The sequence below is a fragment of the Pinus tabuliformis genome, chromosome Q (assembly GCF_031772625.1).
Source record: "Pinus tabuliformis cultivar Carrire ecotype Pingquan chromosome Q, CPIR1, whole genome shotgun sequence".
Classification (NCBI taxonomy): domain Eukaryota; kingdom Viridiplantae; phylum Streptophyta; class Pinopsida; order Pinales; family Pinaceae; genus Pinus; species Pinus tabuliformis.
The window spans coordinates 168,196,608-168,207,517 of NC_142296.1; the positions used below are offsets into that span (position 1 = coordinate 168,196,608).

The 10,910-nt window shown below is 37.5% G+C and overlaps 1 pseudogene; it reads left to right on the forward strand.

Annotated features, from left to right (window-relative positions):
* Nucleotides 1–10,534, forward strand: part of LOC149218771 (tubby-like protein 8) — a 33,130-nt pseudogene extending 22,596 nt beyond the window's left edge.
* Nucleotides 10,535–10,910: the final 376 nt, after the last annotated feature.

Genomic DNA, 10,910 nt, shown 5'->3' on the forward strand with positions numbered 1-10,910 from the left:
TTGATCGAAAGTCAATGATGTAAACTGACGTCAAAGGCGAGAAACCTGCCATTGATGCATGCAGACTTCAAGGTACTGTCGATTCCTAAGTCATCTTTCTAGATAATGTGTCGATGTCGATAGAAAGCGACCCGTTGCAGGCAAGCCCACAACACGAAATCATTGTTCAAGTTGAAGAAATGTTGCTGTGAGGACTGACTCAGGGATGGTCAAATGGATGACAAGTATTTTGCAGATGAAAGTTTTGCTTGCAGACCTCTTGAACACATAACGACACAACAGATGGCTTGGTGACGAATAACTCAAAGTTAATCCCCGAAACCCGGTTAAAGACTTTCAAAGTGATTTGGTCAAATGTGAGGTAAAAGATTTCCCAACCCAGGTGAATGAAAAGTGTCGTGTTCAAGAGTGGTAATAAAGTTTCTTCTGAGACAAAAGGTGAAAAACAGGTTCATTCTTCTCTCTTTTCCCCCACCATTTCTGGCAAGTACCTCTTTATTTTTAACAAGCTTGAGGAGGATAACATATGCTTGATTATAAGCTCATCCTTCGGACGAGTCCAACCTAGTTTAAATTCGAACCCTAGGAAGGAGTGGTTCGTTCCTGTTTGTAATTGAACAGGTCCTCTACTGTAAAAGTTTAACGAGCCCAGTATAGGAGAAAGTCGGCGTTTTTCAATTTTAGAGAGTCTGAAAAAACTAAAGGAGACTCCACGTTGAACTTTTTCGTATATTGGTGTCCCTCAAGCCCGAAAAAGTATAAAATAATACCTGGGGGAACCGCTTGATCTTGCGACCAAGGAGTACTTTCATAATAGTGTCGTTGACCTGAAAAGTAAAAAGCGATCAAGGACACGTCGTTTTATTTCCTTATCGAGTTTGAAACGACAAAAACCCGGCAATCTTTTCCTGATTTTACGGTCAGAAAAGAGCTAAAAGGGGACCGTCTTTTAATTCCGTTTTAACGAGTGTAAAAGAAACGCTCAGCAATCTTTTCATGTTTTAGGAGTCTGAAAAGGGCTTAAAAGAGAACTCCAAGGTTTCACTTTTTCGTAAGTTTTAACGAGTTCGAAAAAGGGATAAAAATGTACTCATATGGCCGACTTTCAATTTAATTTACGAGTAGGAAAAGACGGAAAGAACTCGGCATTTTCATTTGTTTTACGAGAATGAAAGATAGCAAAATAATCTCGGTATTTTCATGAGTTTAACGAGTCTTGAAAATAACTGAAATTGACTCGAGATAGGTTTCATTTTTACAAAAGCTTGAAACAGAGAAAAACTATGCTTCAAAGTAGTTTCATTTTTAAACAAGCTTGAAACACAGAGAAAACTGTGCTTGATGCCCCCTAAGCGTAACTGCTAGAGCGCATGCCCCCCCAGCTTCATTTAATTCAACTAAGTACAAACTGTAAGAAAATTATGCAAAAACTGAAATAACTAACCTAAACATACAACCTAACATCTATGAGGTCTAGTCAAACTCTCGACCCAAGTAGAGGAGGATTTGTTTCATTTTTTAACGAGCTTGACACAGGAAAAGAACTATGCTCAGATTCGGTTTCATGTTTACGCAAGCTTGAAATGAAAAACTATGCTTGTTATAAGTTCACATGCCCCCAGCATAATGATGCAAAACTAGGTACATGCCCCCCAAGCTTCATTGCATTCAATGAGGTGGATGGAATGAAGCTTTACTTTAAGGATCTTAGAAAGACTTGTGGGAGTTGTTTCATTTTTTAGTGAGCTTGACACAAGACAAGGAACTATGCTCATAACTACTTTCTACAATCTACCTAACAAAAAACTATACTCTAAAAAATCTTGATTCATTTTTTAACGAGCTTGACACAAGACAAGGAACTGTGCTCTAAAAACCTTGATTCATTTTTAAGGAGCTTGACACAAGACAAGGAACTATGCTCTAAAATCCTTGTTTCATTTTTTAACGAGCTTGACACAAGACAAAGAACTATGCTCATGAATACTCTACAATCTACCTACTTAACCTACCCTTGTTTCATTTGTTAACGAGCTTGACACAAGACAAGGAACTATGCTCAAAAAATTCGCATGCCCCCAGCATAATGATGCAAAGTACATGCCCCCCAGGCTTCATTGCATTCAACCAGTTGGATGAAATGAAGGTTTACTTTCAATATTTAACTTGAAAAGGGAGTTGTTTCATTTTTAAGGAGGTTGACACAAGAAAAGAACTATCCTCATACCTGATTCATTTTTAAACGAGGTTGACTCAGTAACAGGAACTGTCCTCATGACTCCTTGTTTCATTTTTTAATGAGCTTGACACAAGACAAGGAACTATGCTCATAACTTCCAATTTCATTTTTTAACGAGGTTGAGACTAGAAGAAACTATCCTCACACCTGATTCATTTTTTAACGAGGTCGACTCAGTAACAGGAACTATCCTCAAACCTGATTCATTTTTTAACGAGGTTGACTCAGTAACAGGAACTATCCTCAAACCTGATTCATTTTTTAACGAGGTTGACTCAGTAACAGGAACTATCCTCAAACCTGATTCATTTTTTAACGAGGTTGACTCAGTAACAGGAACTGTCCTCAAAATCCTACTTTCTACAATCTACCTACATATCCTAAAATCTAGCTGATTCATTTTTTAATGAGGTTGACTCAGTAAAAGAACTGTCCTCATGCTAGCCTATTTCATTTTTTAACGAGGTTGATACAGGAAAAAACTATCCTCATTCTCACTGATTCATTTTTTAACGAGGTTGACACAGTAAAAGGAACTTTCCTCACTGCAGCCTATTTCATTTTTTAACGAGGTTGATACAGGAAAAACTATCCTCGTAACACCCTATTTCATTTTTTAACGAGGTTGAGAGAGGAACAAACTATCCTCGAAACATTGATCATGGCTTCCAACTGGAAGAAAGACATGTCAATGGACACACCTTGATCATGGCTTCCAAGAGGTCTTCATCAGAAGGAAGAATAGTTCTCTGGAAGGAATCCATGTCAAGGGACTCGAAAGGGATAAGAACATCGTGTTCAAGTAATCCCATAGAGTTTTCCATGTCAATTACCGGATCTAAATCAACAGTGAGAGGCTCACTTACATCGGTAACTGAAAACATGGGACCAGTTGCCACATAATTAACCCGTGGCAGGGTAGATACCACTTTAGAATCAGGAACATTTAGGGGTGTCATATTATTGGTAGTTGAGACAAGACTAGGGAACGAAAGCTGGTCTACAGTCACAATACTGCCATTGTGAGGGAAAGACATCACGGGAAAGAGTGTCGATACGACAGCTTTCATTGCATAAACATAGTCTCGCCCAAGGAGTAAATTGAAATCCAAGGGACCTCGAACTACCATAAGATCAACACAGACAGTTTTACCTTCCAAGGTAATAGAAAACTTAGGAAGGATCCCTAAAGGTTCACTAATTGTTCTGTTAAAAGCTTTCAGATTCTGCGTAATAGGCGCAAGCTGAGGGGAACCCAAAGCTTTCCAAACAGTTGAGGATAAAATACTGACAGAAGAACCTTCATCTACCTGAGTACGATGTATGTCCCTACCACCAGCCTTGACAATGATTTGGAAAGGGATGGAGGAAGGAAGACGAGGTTCTGTCAATCTATTCCAATCAAAGGAAAAGACCTCAGTGCTTGGAGGGGGTTCTGTAGAAACAGGTGAAATGCCCCCCGGCATAGAAGAATCTGATGTAACAAGAAGAACATCAGCGGTATGAAATTTACTCTCGAAAAGGAGAGTGTGATCGACCGAATGTGAAATTGAATCGACCACTTGATCAACTAATGGATCATCAACCTGAGTGACATGAGTTTCACTCTCCAATGGAAGAGTGTGATTGACTGTACTTGAATTTGGATCAATCACTCCGTCAGTTGACGGTAGGTTGGGAGAAAGTTTACGGTAACCAGTTGGAAATTCTTGCTGTGGAACAGTAAGTTTTTCCAACAATGTTGAGGCTTCATCCATGTGAGGGCAAATGTGAGTTTGATGACTCCCTTTGCATAACTTACAAGGAAACCTAACTTTACCCTTTTTCCCAGGAACCTGACTATCACTGGTTGATGGATCAATTGAAAGTTGATGAGATTTTTCTGACCATACTTCCAAGACCTTTGGAATACCAGGACAATTGACAAGGAAGTGGTCACCCTTACAAAGCCTGCAAGGGTATTTTGGTTTACGATGCATGTCGGAATTTTCCTCAACACAACTAACACTTACAGCCATGGTTGGTTGGTTGACTTCTTTCTTATCTTGCTTCTTCTTCTTCTTCTTCTTCTTCTTCTTCCCTTTCTTCTTCTTCTTAGCCTCCTGGTTACTAACATCAAGGCTTTTACCAGGCGAAGAGGAAGAAATGGAGGAAGAAAAATTAGGCGAAGAAGGTAAAGGGTCAACAGAAGGTTGGTGATGTTGAGATGGTGAACTCTGTTGAGGTGAAGCATCCGGTTGAGATGGAACAATTGGAGTATTTTGGGCCAACGAAGTTGAAAATAACCATATCGGTAAACCTATTGTAAATCCAGGTAATGACAAAGTAGCCATATAAGGAGGACCAACATTTCCAAAGTAAGGAAAAGTACTAGGATTCTCATTAGGAGGGGTTCCTAGGTTGATAAATTCTGGAACATTTGCCATTATATTCAACTTCAGTGAATTTTATTAACAATTTAAAACTAAAATTAACAATTCACAATTCACACTTAACAACTAAAATTCACAATTCACACCTATGGTCTCTAAAAGTAAAAACAAACAAATTAACACGCGCTATCAAATCTAGGAGTCAAACCACACACAAACAGTAAGCTCTCCGGACCGAAAACACTAGTTGGTGATGAAGCCCAACATCGCAGAATTCAGTACAGAAATGGCGGGTGGAACAGTTACCCCGGCAACCTGCTTAATGAATAGACTGGCACAAGTTCCTCCACTTTAACCGTCTCGAAGTGAAGTGAACCCCCCGGAAAATCCAAGTGAGTATAACCGACGTCTGCTCCAGGTACAGTGGGACCTTCCCTCCACCGTCACCTCGGTAGAACCCTAAAGATTATGGTCACTAAGGTCACCAACAGTAACAAATACACCTGGGGGAACAGTCTAAACTCCGACAGCACGCAAGGGCAGAGTAGCAAGCTCAATCCCCTTACCGGCTCCTTGACAACAATCCAAGGTTTACCGATAAGTGACCCCTGGCTCCTCGACAATGGTTAATCCGAGGTTTACCGTTTGTAATACGTACTGTCTGGCGTCGTTCCCAACGAGGGGGGAATGATCCCCTCACTGGTTCGGACACGAGCTCGTGCTTCTCCTTTAAGAGGAGCTTTCCCAGAGTGCAATTGAAACAATTGGATTTATTCTACTCAAGATAAACTATCTGTTTGGTTTTGTAGTCTTGGAGAGTTAAGTACTCACCTACTCCAAGACGCTAGCCTAAGCTATGTTGGTGTTTCAGAGCCCTAGAAATGTGAAAATTACTAGATGAATTTTAATTAAGCGCTGTGTTATTAAGGCTGTTATTACTCAAATGGGTAAATGGAGATGAAACCAATGGTGTTATGACCCGACTCAATTGAATGCAATCGAAATATGATAATGCAATCCTTTCAATTCGATGAATCCTAACTAGAGTAAGGAGAGAGTTTCCATTCACTTCCAACAATGCAAAAAATTGATCATTAAGAGAAAATTTAACAAATTCTCTAATGCACTAATTTCATCAAGAAAAACTAATGCAAATCAATTCCAAACCATTTTTTTATTTTTATTTTTGTGTAAATTCAAATCAAAGAAAGCTGATCTAAATCTACGATTGATTTTTCAGAATGTAAACTATGCAATTGTAATCTATGCACAATTCACATGAAAAGTATACAAATGTAATCTATGCACATTTTTCATTCATATTCTGAAACTGAGAACTCTAATTATGCAAATGTGATCTATGCAAGAGAATTCTCAAACACAAGATGATTCTAATGTAATCTAAGAACCAATCAAGTGCAAGTCGAGAAAATTGGGTGAGAGTTCCAAAGATCAAAACATAAAAACACTCAAAGCAAAAAGATGCAAAATTGCGAAAAGACTGAGACAAACCTCCAAGTAATGATCAAAGGAAATCAAATCAAGAATTTCTCAAAAAAGAGACTCAAAACACCCAATTGATGAAAGCTAAAAGCAGGAATGCTAATGAAACAAGTTCAGGTGAAAATTTTTGACAGGGTACTAAAGGATCTGGGCAGAAAACACTAAGAAAAAACAAAATCTAAAAGCAATTAAAGCAAAAATGGAGTTTTCCTAAATTTTTACAGGAAGACGCAGGCAACCCGTTAGAACAGGCGCGGGCCCGCTCTGTGCAAACGGCAACAGCGCGTCCAAAGACGCACTGTGCAGTACTCAGAGAGTGCGTCCTTCTGGAAAAGTTAAGAAAAAGCAAATTTAACTAAATCTAAAGCTAAGCCACCCAAATACTAATTCTCACAGTAAAAAACCAGAAAATAAAAATGATTTTCTCAGAGCAAAGTTCACACAAAGGAAAAGACTTTCACATTAATGGATTCCCCAGCGGAGTCGCCAATTTGTCACACGGAATCTGTCAAGGGTGCGGACACGACTGACCTTCCTAGAAGTCTAAGACATTCTAATGACAAACAAGACAAAATGGAGTGATCTTTCTCTAAATACACCTTTTACAACATGAAAACTACAAGTGTTTAGGCTTACCTTATTCCAAAACGTTGTTGTTGAAGTCCGTTCTTGACGATCCAGATGAGCTCCTCCTTCAAGTCAATTCCTGCAACCACAAACAATCAAACAATTACCAAGCACTTGCATTTCATATAATAAAACATATATTCAACATGCAGACCAAGGAACACATGAAATAACTCATTAACACAAGCTATTGAGAAAAATAAACCAGTTTGTATTAATAACGAAACAAAGAAACTCTTACAACCTGGCCTTGGTGTTGTGCAAGTTCCTCCCAGGGTCCATCAAGGGTTTTCCTCTACTTTGACAAAGCTCACCCTCTCCCAAGTAGAATCAAGTGAAGACAATCTCTCCTCACAAAGGCTCTAATGGAAGACCTAAATCCTGCAGCATTTACCCAAAGAAAATGTATAGCTCCAACCTCTTCTCCTTCTGGCTCAATGCCTTTATTTATAGTGCTGTAAAGAGGTTATTCAGGTCCACTATCAATGGGATCATCCCCCTCTTTGGGTGGGATAGCTCCCTTATTGATGGGATAAGTTCCCCCTTAATAGAGATACATGAACCAACTGGAGGCGCATCCATTTCATCAAACCGACCTCTAGAATGTTCTAGAAGTAACCACAAGTAACTTTTTCAAGATAAAACTCGCGCATTTTGCCTTTTACAGAGGGACGCACCTGTCCCTTAACATACAGAGCGTCCTTGGACGCAGATTTTGTGAACAAGGTCAGCGTCCCCGCAGGTAAGGCTAGAGAGAACCTGCGACCCCAGAGATAAACATAGTTTTTACAAGACTTTCTCTCTTCTTTGGGTTTGAGATGGATAACAGAGGCATGAGACTTGCCTAAGAGGGTAGCATGACTGTTGATTTGAGCCATACTAACTGTAAGTAGTCAAGGTGACATTTTTTAGTGTAACACGACCAAACAAGCAAGGCCTAAACCCAAGGGAGTTGAGGATTTTTGACCTTATGACCTCCCAACTAGTGAGGTACTTAGAAACAAGAACTCAACCAATTGAGCTAACCCTTGGGGCTAGGTTTTGAATAACGTTATTTTTAATACAAATTTCATTTCTTTTGATTTATAATTATGTTATTGGATTTATATTTGTGCACTTCTATCAACATGAATTCATTTCTTATGGCTTAGATATCTAATATGTTTGTCTCATGAGTTTGTTATCAGTTTTTTTCTTTTTCTCTTGTGCCTTGAAACCAGATTTCTGAGTAACTATTTACTCATAAATCTACCATTTAATATTCATTTAATTACTAGTAATATTATGTGAACTATTTCCTAATGTTATTAGTTCATTATTTGTTGTTAATAGTTTATTGGTTATTAGCATTATGTGAACTACTTCCTAATTTTAATGATTAATAATTCCTGTTAATATATCTTTGAATAAAATGTGTTTTTGTATTCATAATATCAGTTAATTGAACTACTTCGTTAGCTTGATATTCATTATAAGCCGGACATATTTAAATCCCAATCATTTAATTACTTTTATCTTGGTTGGTTTAGATCTACATCTTCCTATTCAAGATAAGCAGAGCATTTCTTTCCTTTTGGTTGTATTCTAGGATTATTTTGCATTTAGATTAACTATTATATTTCTAGAAGTCCTCTTATCAAAGAGGAAAACTTCAGTTGTGGCTTGGATGAGCCCTAGATCAGCTTAAGGATGACTTTCTTGCCTAATCAACAAGAATATTTGATCTTATGTCTCTTCTCTCTTGGTAGTGAAATTCATACTTTAATCTAGTAGAGATAGAGAGAAGGTAATTGAACTGAGTTTAACCAGTTGGAACCACCATTCCAAACAAAAAAGGAGGTGCTTTAAATTCCCAACTGAGTGCTTTCCCTTATAATGTTGAGGCAAATATTTCGAGCCTACAACAAGGATATAAAGGATACCAGCCATCAACAACAACATAATGATCAAACTAGTTCAATGAAGAAGATGATAGAGAAGGACCCTCCAAGGTAGTCCTCTTTAGTTGGTTCTACCTTTCCCTTAATGTCAGTTCTCTATTTTCCAACACAATTCTAAGATACTTCAAAAATAATGGCATGTAGACATTAGGATTTTGGTTGTTTTCTTTAGTTTTTGGATTCTCCGCAATCATTTTCTAGCCGAAACACCCAATTATCGGCATTGTATGTTGGTAGGTAACTCGTTGCCTTGTTTTTATAAAGTATTTATCAGACCAATTCTAAAATAGAAATTGAAATCCCCATCAAATGCTCCTAGTTACCTTTACAAACTACGCAATACAATCATTTCAAGAAAAGAATGTTGAAAGATACTACAAAGTGAATTATTGAGGTTCTTTGATAACACAAAAATAGAAACAAAGAATAACACAAACAGATTGGTTGAAAATATCAACAATTGTTATTCATTTTGGTTCCCCTCACGTGATCGATGCTTAATGGAGGGGAGATAAAAAAATTTTGGCAAGAAAAAGACTACTTTACAATGTGGTGGCTGTTGAGGTATATTTCCCCCTCAGTTTCCAATACCACAAGGGACCCCCCCCCACCAATTTTTCATACTGGATTTAACGATATCGTTAATATGACGTTAGTGTAGGGCCCAACAAAAAATTACTTTATTTGGTAGGATTTGGCATGGTTTTTGAAGAGTTGCAATTTTTTTTATGAAAATTAGAGTGGAGCAGAGGACGACAACATTAATTTTTTAAATTTAATACTTTATTAGAGTTTGTAGTGCTTTACCATGCCAAGATGGAAGAATTCGATAGTAAGTTTACAATCGATGTCATGCAATCCTTATATGTTAATCCTTTAATGAAGTTGAAGCATGATAGGAGTCACAACATTTCATAGGATCATTCTACTAGTAATCTTAATTTGCATCTTTGTAGACGCATCCCCGTGTTATCTGGTAAGGAAACTAATGGGAGTTTGTTTCAAGAGATCCTTTCAAAGATATACTCAACAAGGTATTCCAAAGGGAAATCACTATCTAAGAAGTGAAAAAGGCTGATTAAACATTCAACACCCAGTAATAAAAAAAATAACATTGAATCCCATGTCTTGAAGTTGACTTCACTTCAAGTGTGTATATAAATGAATGAACCAGACTCAAAGTTTGGTCATTTTCCAGCGACGTCGAACAAATGTATGTTTGTTTGGATGATTCAAATGTTGAAACTATGCCTTTATATTTCTAGTCTACTCTCCCAAATAGGCTCTTTATATGTAGGGCACTTCAACCTAATATTGGTCGGTGAACATGTTATATTTTGTGAGAACAATTCAACGGGCTCGAAAATTCTTTGGTGTATTCATTGTATACAAATGAAGGGAACAAAAGGCATGATCGAAAGCTTGTTGTTGCTTGTCACAAGAGAAAAGGTGGCTGGTCAGAATTCATTATTTCCCAAACTTTCTTTGGCATCTTATCAAAGTCAAATGAAGGTTACCTTGAAAATATGACAATGAACCTTGTGTAATCATGATACCACATTTGGGATCATAGTAGTGCCCTAGGCATAAAAGGTAGAAATAAACTTCTTGGTGTTCGAAAATTTATGCCTACTATGACTACATTGACTAGGATCTTTAGGAGTATGTGGGTCTTCATTTCAAATAAACAATCTATGCAAATAAAAGGCATAATGCAACAGCCCAATGGGATTCCATATAATTGGGAGGAGAACATGTCTAAAGTACACTGATTATTCTCAAAAGTTCCCAATTACAACATGGATAACAAATGTTATGAGCTTGACTTTAGAGACAGGGAAATATTGATATAATGTCATTGGTAAATATGAGAAGGTAATCTGTCACTAGGAGGTCATTACTTGGTATCCAAATACAATTCTCAATTTTATACCAAAATGTATGAAGAGATTTGGTATGACAGTTGATTAAAATGGGTGGTAGAGTTTTCCTTATTTATTGGGCAATTGGGACATCACATAGCTATAGTTGTCAAGTTCATTTCCATTTTTAGAATTTTGTTTCACAATTCAAGGCATAGCCCTAGCTTTGTAAAAGAATAAAAAGGTCAATTGAAGAGGAGAAAGGGGTTAACATTCAAAGAAAAGACTTTTAATATATATTTTTGAGTTCTTTGCTTTTAGAAGATTTAATCAAAGGACTCTTGTTTTAGCATATGGTAGTCTATTT